This window comes from Micromys minutus (assembly GCF_963924665.1).
Source record: "Micromys minutus genome assembly, chromosome: 14".
Classification (NCBI taxonomy): Eukaryota; Metazoa; Chordata; class Mammalia; order Rodentia; family Muridae; genus Micromys; species Micromys minutus.
Genome location: NC_137983.1, coordinates 3,134,481 through 3,140,814, shown reverse-complemented (window position 1 = coordinate 3,140,814; position 6,334 = coordinate 3,134,481).

Here is a 6,334-nt window from a genome sequence, read left to right as displayed (position 1 = left end):
TAATTAGAGTTACTATTTCTGTAATGAAACACCATGATCAAAAGGAAGTCGGGGATGAAAGAGTTTATTTAGCTCACACTTCTGCATTGCTGTTTATCTCCGATGGAAGTCAGTGTATGAACTCAAAACAGGGCAGGAGTCTGGAGGCAAGAGTGGATTCATGGCATGGATAAGTGCTGTTTCCTGGCTTGTTCCCCATGGCTTGCTCTAGAAACCAGGACCACCTGCCCAGGGATGGAACCACCCACAATGGGCTTGGACCTTCACACATCAATCACTAATTTTAAAAACTGCCCTATGTGACTGAGTGTTGTCTGATCTTCTAGTTATTTTCTCCAACCTCACCGATGATGCTGGCTCATGTCAAGTTAACATAAAACTAGCCATCACATGGCTCTCTGTGAATATACTAAATGCCATTTAACCATCAATTTGTCTTAAAATGGTCTTGCTAAGTTTCCCAGACTGATCTCGAACCCCTGAGTAGCTGGGATTGCCAGTGTGCCCACCATACCCAGCTCCATAATTATTTGACTCCTCCTTCTGTTGTACAGTAGGAAAGTTAGACTCCTTTTATCCAGTGAAAAATATCACCCACATGCTGTAAAAAGTTACAGGTGTTGAGAGAAACAAGTTTGTTAAACCAAATACTGAATTATTATGGTCATGTGTTTCAGGTTATTACTTTCACTTGACACTAAATATTATATAAAGATTAAGGCGTGTGCACATGTGTATATACATGTGTGTTCAGATTCCCTTGCCCATGCCGACGGAACAAACGGCACATGCAGATCAACGATCTATTTTTCTCTTTTCTCGCCTCCTTATTATTTTTTGATTTAGTTCTTCACTGAATCTGGAATTCAGGTTTATCTAGAATGGCTGGCCAGCAAGCTCCCAGGTCCTCTTTGTCTCTTCTCCTTCTCTGAAGCACAGGAGTTTCGGGTTTTACATGCCCTAAGGCCTGTGCAGTAAGCACAGGACCCACCAAGTCAGCTCCCGGGCTTATTTCAAGGACGTTAAGAGCACCCTCTAGTCTCCTAAATGCACACGTTCCGTGAGATATCTCCCAGCAGGACGTCTGACCAGCACTGCTTTTGGATATCTGAAGTTTACCTGAAGTAGACTTTCCTCCACAGACACACACGGCCCTGCTCACCACAGAGGAGGCTGGAGCCACACCACAGAGTCCTGAGTCCTCACTGTCACAGCGACCTGACGGACACTGCGTGGTGACAGTCGCACAATCTATCAGACACCCTAGATCTAAACTAGGGGATGCTTGTGTTTTCAGGGATTGGGGGTGACTTTTACCTATTTATTAGAGGATTTAGTGAGAGGCTTAAGTGACTTCAAGTAATTGCATCTGTGATATGATAATGCCCACACTTCAGTCATAGGGCAAAATGTTTAAAAAAAGAAAAGAAAAGAAAACAGGGTGCCATTTAATGTGTTCCCTTTGCCCTTCCCATAGATAAAAACTTTGCACTTTGAGCTACGCCAGTGAAATCCTCTGTTCCTAAGAAGTCTTTAGTGGTCATTCTACATACTGTGTTTTGTAAAAATTTCAAATGCAATGTATATGTCACACCTACATGTACATCTATAGTGTATATATGTGAGTGTGTGTATCAGAATCTCATTCATAATAAACAACAAACTCATGACACTTGCAGGAAAATGGACAGAACTGGAAATCACTATGTTAAGCAAAATAAGCCAGATTCAAAAAGACAAATGTCATGTTTTGCTTCATATGCAGAACCTAGCCTTAAATGTGTGTGTGTGCGCTTACACATGTGCGCATGTATCATTAATCTAGAAGGGGGTTCATTAGAAGGGAGGAAGAAAAAGAGACAGTAATAGAATGCATGAGACATAAAAGCGGGAGGGCACAGTTTGAGGGGCTATTGAGACCAATCAGAGGCAAGGGTGCACGGAAGATGGGGTTGAGCAGCGGGGAGTACAGTAGCATAATTGTACTAAAACTCCGTAATGAAATCCATTTCTGCTAAATTAAACTTCTAGAATAATCAAGACCAAAAAAGCTCATTTTCCAGATCTGGTAGTATAACCGTAAAGTCAGCAGGGGGCGCCAAGCTTGGACTTTGAGGTAGGGTCTGATGTCTCTAACTGTGACATCCCAGGGGAACACTTTTGAGGCTTCCTGTATTCACGTTATTAACTGCGTAGTCTTAAGTTTTTGTTTTTTGTTTTGTTTGTTTGTTGTTTATTTTAGAAAGGGGAAGAAATCTAGTTATAAATGAAGATGGTATCGGAACAGTGTTGCTGACAGGACATCCTTTCTAGTTCTTATGGGCTGTCTCATAGGAAAGGCTGCGCCCCTCTCCGCAACGGTCTGCTTCCTTTCCCTACCACACAGCCTTGGTTAGCAGTACCACTGCAAACACAATGGCTTTGGGAAAGTTTGTTCTTTTTAAAACGTGACTTCTCTTCCTCTTAACCTTACTCAGACAGAATTGGGCAGATACCCTTCCTTGCCCACCAGTTGCTTTCATTGTTGGCTGGTTGTTGCTTTAGGAAGCAGGGACTGTGTGACTATGGATAACTTGGGAAAAACAAAGTCCCTGGGATGTTTCCAGGTCGTTTTACATCATTACTGCACAGTCTGAAGCAATCCCTCACTCCACCGCACTTGGCACAACCATGGTGGGGGAGGGGAAGGGTGGAGAAAACTGGCTACATGCCCTGTTCATTTGTATCCCTGACATCTATCAGTCAAAGCTCAGCTTTGCCAGAAGAAACTGTCTTCTGTCTGAGTTACATTTTTTGGGGATTCTTCAACTGTGTAGCAGCTGGATAAGGTGGGAGCCAGAGGCCAAAACTTCTACCTATGGCCACCCAGAAAAGAGCTCCATTGTCACCAGCATACTCTTAGCCACCATTCTCCACTTTGTCCCTTTGTCCCTCACTACTGCACCTGAACCCTGGGACATGGGTAGGTAATAAGAGAAAAGCCCTTTATCTGGATTTTTTTTTTTTTTTTTTTTTTTTTTTTTTTTTTTTTTACTTAGACTTACTTTAAATGGACCTAAAAACTTTTTTTTTAAATGTGTTTCAGGTGTTACAGGCGAGTACATCATATTTTGGGTTCTGTGGGAGGCCAGAAGGGGGCATCAGTTCCCCTGAAATTCCAGTTGGAGATGGTGCAGGCCACTATGTGGGTTTTGAGAATCAAGCACAGGTTCTCCAGAAGAGCAGTCAGTGCTCTTGGCCATCACAAAGTCATCTTTCCAGCCCTAACATACTTTTACATTTGTGAGTTTGTAGTTTTAGATTTGCATTAGGCATGCTGTTCTTGTATTCAGTGTGTTCTCTAGTTATCAGCTCCGTCCTAGAACAACAGTCTTTCAACTTTATTTAGACGTTTCAACATATTTTTGTTTTAGCAAGGAAAACAGAGAATAACATCTGACCCCAAATATGCATGTACAGAAAAGTCTGCTTTGCTTTTTAGCTTGCAATTAAAATATTAAAAATTAGCACATTACCTTTTTCTCCTGAAACCACCAAAATACAAGAGGTAGACTTTGTGACTTCGGGATACTGTTGAATCTTTGGGGATTTTCATTTTCTCCCATCTGCAGCACGGAGTACTATTCAGTTCTGTCACAGATAAAATCATTAGATCACGAGAGGATGAAAACTGCCCAATGTGCAAATAGCAAGCGGTCAATCAAAACCATGACAGCTGAGACAGTCAGAAGGACAGTGTTTCCTTACTGTTTGGTTTTGGATTCCCTCCCACACACTCAGGGACTGAGGTGCACATTTTACAGATCAAAACAGACCTGGCCTCCAGGTTCTCCCAGCATCCCTCAGCCCCTACCTGGTACACCCTTCCCCCACCCCTGAACATTCCAGTCCAGGGGCTGGGCTGCCCTTCCCCAGAGGCTCTTCCCTATAGACTTTTATCTCTCCCTCTCCTTCCCTCCGACTCTCTCCCTCTCCCTGTCTTTCTTACACACTCTCTCTCCCTTTCTCCTCTCTCTCCCTTTCTCCCTCTTCCCCAGCCCCCTTTCTCTCTCTTTCCCTTCCTCTCCCCTCCTTTCTCCCTCTCTCTCTGGTGCAAGCCCCTTTTCTCTTTCTCCCTGCCCCTCCTCCACCTCTTCCCATGGCAACTCCCTGGCCTCAGTCCTTGGGGCCAGTGAACTTACCTTAGAGCAGCTTCCCCCAAAATATGCCTTTAATATACTATAATCTGGCTTGAACTGGTTCATTTCAGTGGTGGAGAATAACCTATCACTTAACATCTGGAACTTCATTGTTTTGTAAGCTATATATATTAAGCTATACTTTGTACTTTTTTATATATGCTTTTAACCATAGCAGATGTCAAAGATCCCTACCCTAAGGGTACTATTTTGTTAACATTAAAAAATGCTCAGCTTGTTCAAATGTAACATCTTTTTTAGTCTGTTACAAAGAAAAAGTCAACTTTAGAAAAAGCCAAGCCTCAAGCTACCCATGGTCAAATAAGCTCGTGGAAGTTTGAGCATCAGACTTGTCAAAGCACACAGAATCCTGACCTGGAGCTCATGTGAGTGTCTGCAGGGAGAACTGGGGCACCTGACCAAGGCCAGCACAACCAATCATGACCTAGTGTGGCCGCCACACCCACCTGCCCACCACTTGTCCCCTGGAGAGCAGCCAGCCCGTCTGCTCTTCCTACTAGGCTGAATTCTGTGTTAGTTCTTCTTGGAAATCTCTGTGCCTTGTTGGTCATGCAAAGTGACAATACCTATAAATCAGGTTCATGTATAACAGCGGCAACAACAAACCATACGTATATATCTCCCAGCTCATGAGTGCTTTCTATGATTGGTTAACCGGGGAGTCACTTTTAAAAGGCATTGTGTCAGATGTCCCTTTGCCCCTTTATTAATCTCTTAAAATCTTGAAGTTCTCTGAAAGTTACAGGTAGCAGTGCAGGTCGGTTTGAAGTCTGATCAAATGACTTTTGTGCTTGAAACAAGGCCGTGTGACTATTCTAGACAAAATACTGAGTATTTCTGCACTTCTGTTCTCATGTCTTTTATGCCTCTGTCACGCGTTTTAAAATTAGAGCTTCCCATGTACTTCTCTTGGAGGCTGGCCATGTTCTAGTGATGTGCCCTGGAGTATCTCTGCCATTTCTAAAGTTGTTCAGTGGGGTTTCGCTCTTGCCAGCTTTCAAGACTCGTCACATGCTTCGGAGCCAGTAATGAGTGTGGATGATGCACTGTTTAAAGATTTCAGTGCAAGATGAGATGGTGAGGCACCGGACCAGAATCCATCTACAGAACAGCATGTGTGGCTTTTATTTGATAGTTGTGAGAAATGCAAAAAGTGGGGCTATTGTAGACGATATAGTCTTTGATCCCCTTAACCCACAAGTGTGTGTGTGTGTGTGTGTGTGTGTGTGTGTGTGTGTGTGTGTGTGTGTGTAGAGGGGACCATGTTAAAAATATTAATGTCAATAAGGAGAACTGATTTTTAAGGTGGTTTCTCGGCATTAAGATGGGGAATTTAATGTGTGTTGTTTTCTCTAGCTAATCAACACCTTCATTTAAAAACTTACTTGCAGATGAATGAACACAGTATATAACGTGATTTTATTTTTCTTGCTTTTCTACAGACATGTGCTAATCCACTTTGCGAGAGCTCAGTACTCACCCTTGCAGAGTACAATCTGATATTAATGCATCTACATAGTTGTACAATGAGAAGCGTAACAGGACTTGGAATATTTCTAGCACGCTCCTCACCCTGCCCCCACACTTCCAGCGCCCCATATCCTCTCTCCCTGGAACATCACTGATCTATGTACTGTCTTTGTAGGTTTGGAATTGTCGCTTGGCATGGCTTCCCCCACTGAAAATCCACGATAGCTTACAATATTTGACCAGGACTTTCTGCCTTTGAAAATAGATGTTATTCTTGAGTTATTCTTTCTGAATCAGAGGATCAAGTACAATTTACATAAGGCAAAAATTAGAAACTAGTTAAAGCAAGTGGGTCTTCTACCACAGAAGGAGATCCATATTGCCAACAATAAAAAGAGCAAAACTTCTTCCCCTCAGAAAACTGACCATAGACTACTTAGCATAAATCAGCCTAAACCCCTCCTCCCTAACTCTACGGGGGTCCCTGGGGATCGTGTTCCTCTGGGTAGGCAAACTGGAGTCCTAACGACAAAAAGCTTTCCCTCTTGCCCTTTTCCCTTCTTCTTGCTGGCACCGTTGAGCCTCGTTACAGTGTGCTCAAATATTTGGAAGTGAATTTAGAGTCCTCCCCCCAACTTATGATTTTATAGCCAATAGGTGATGAG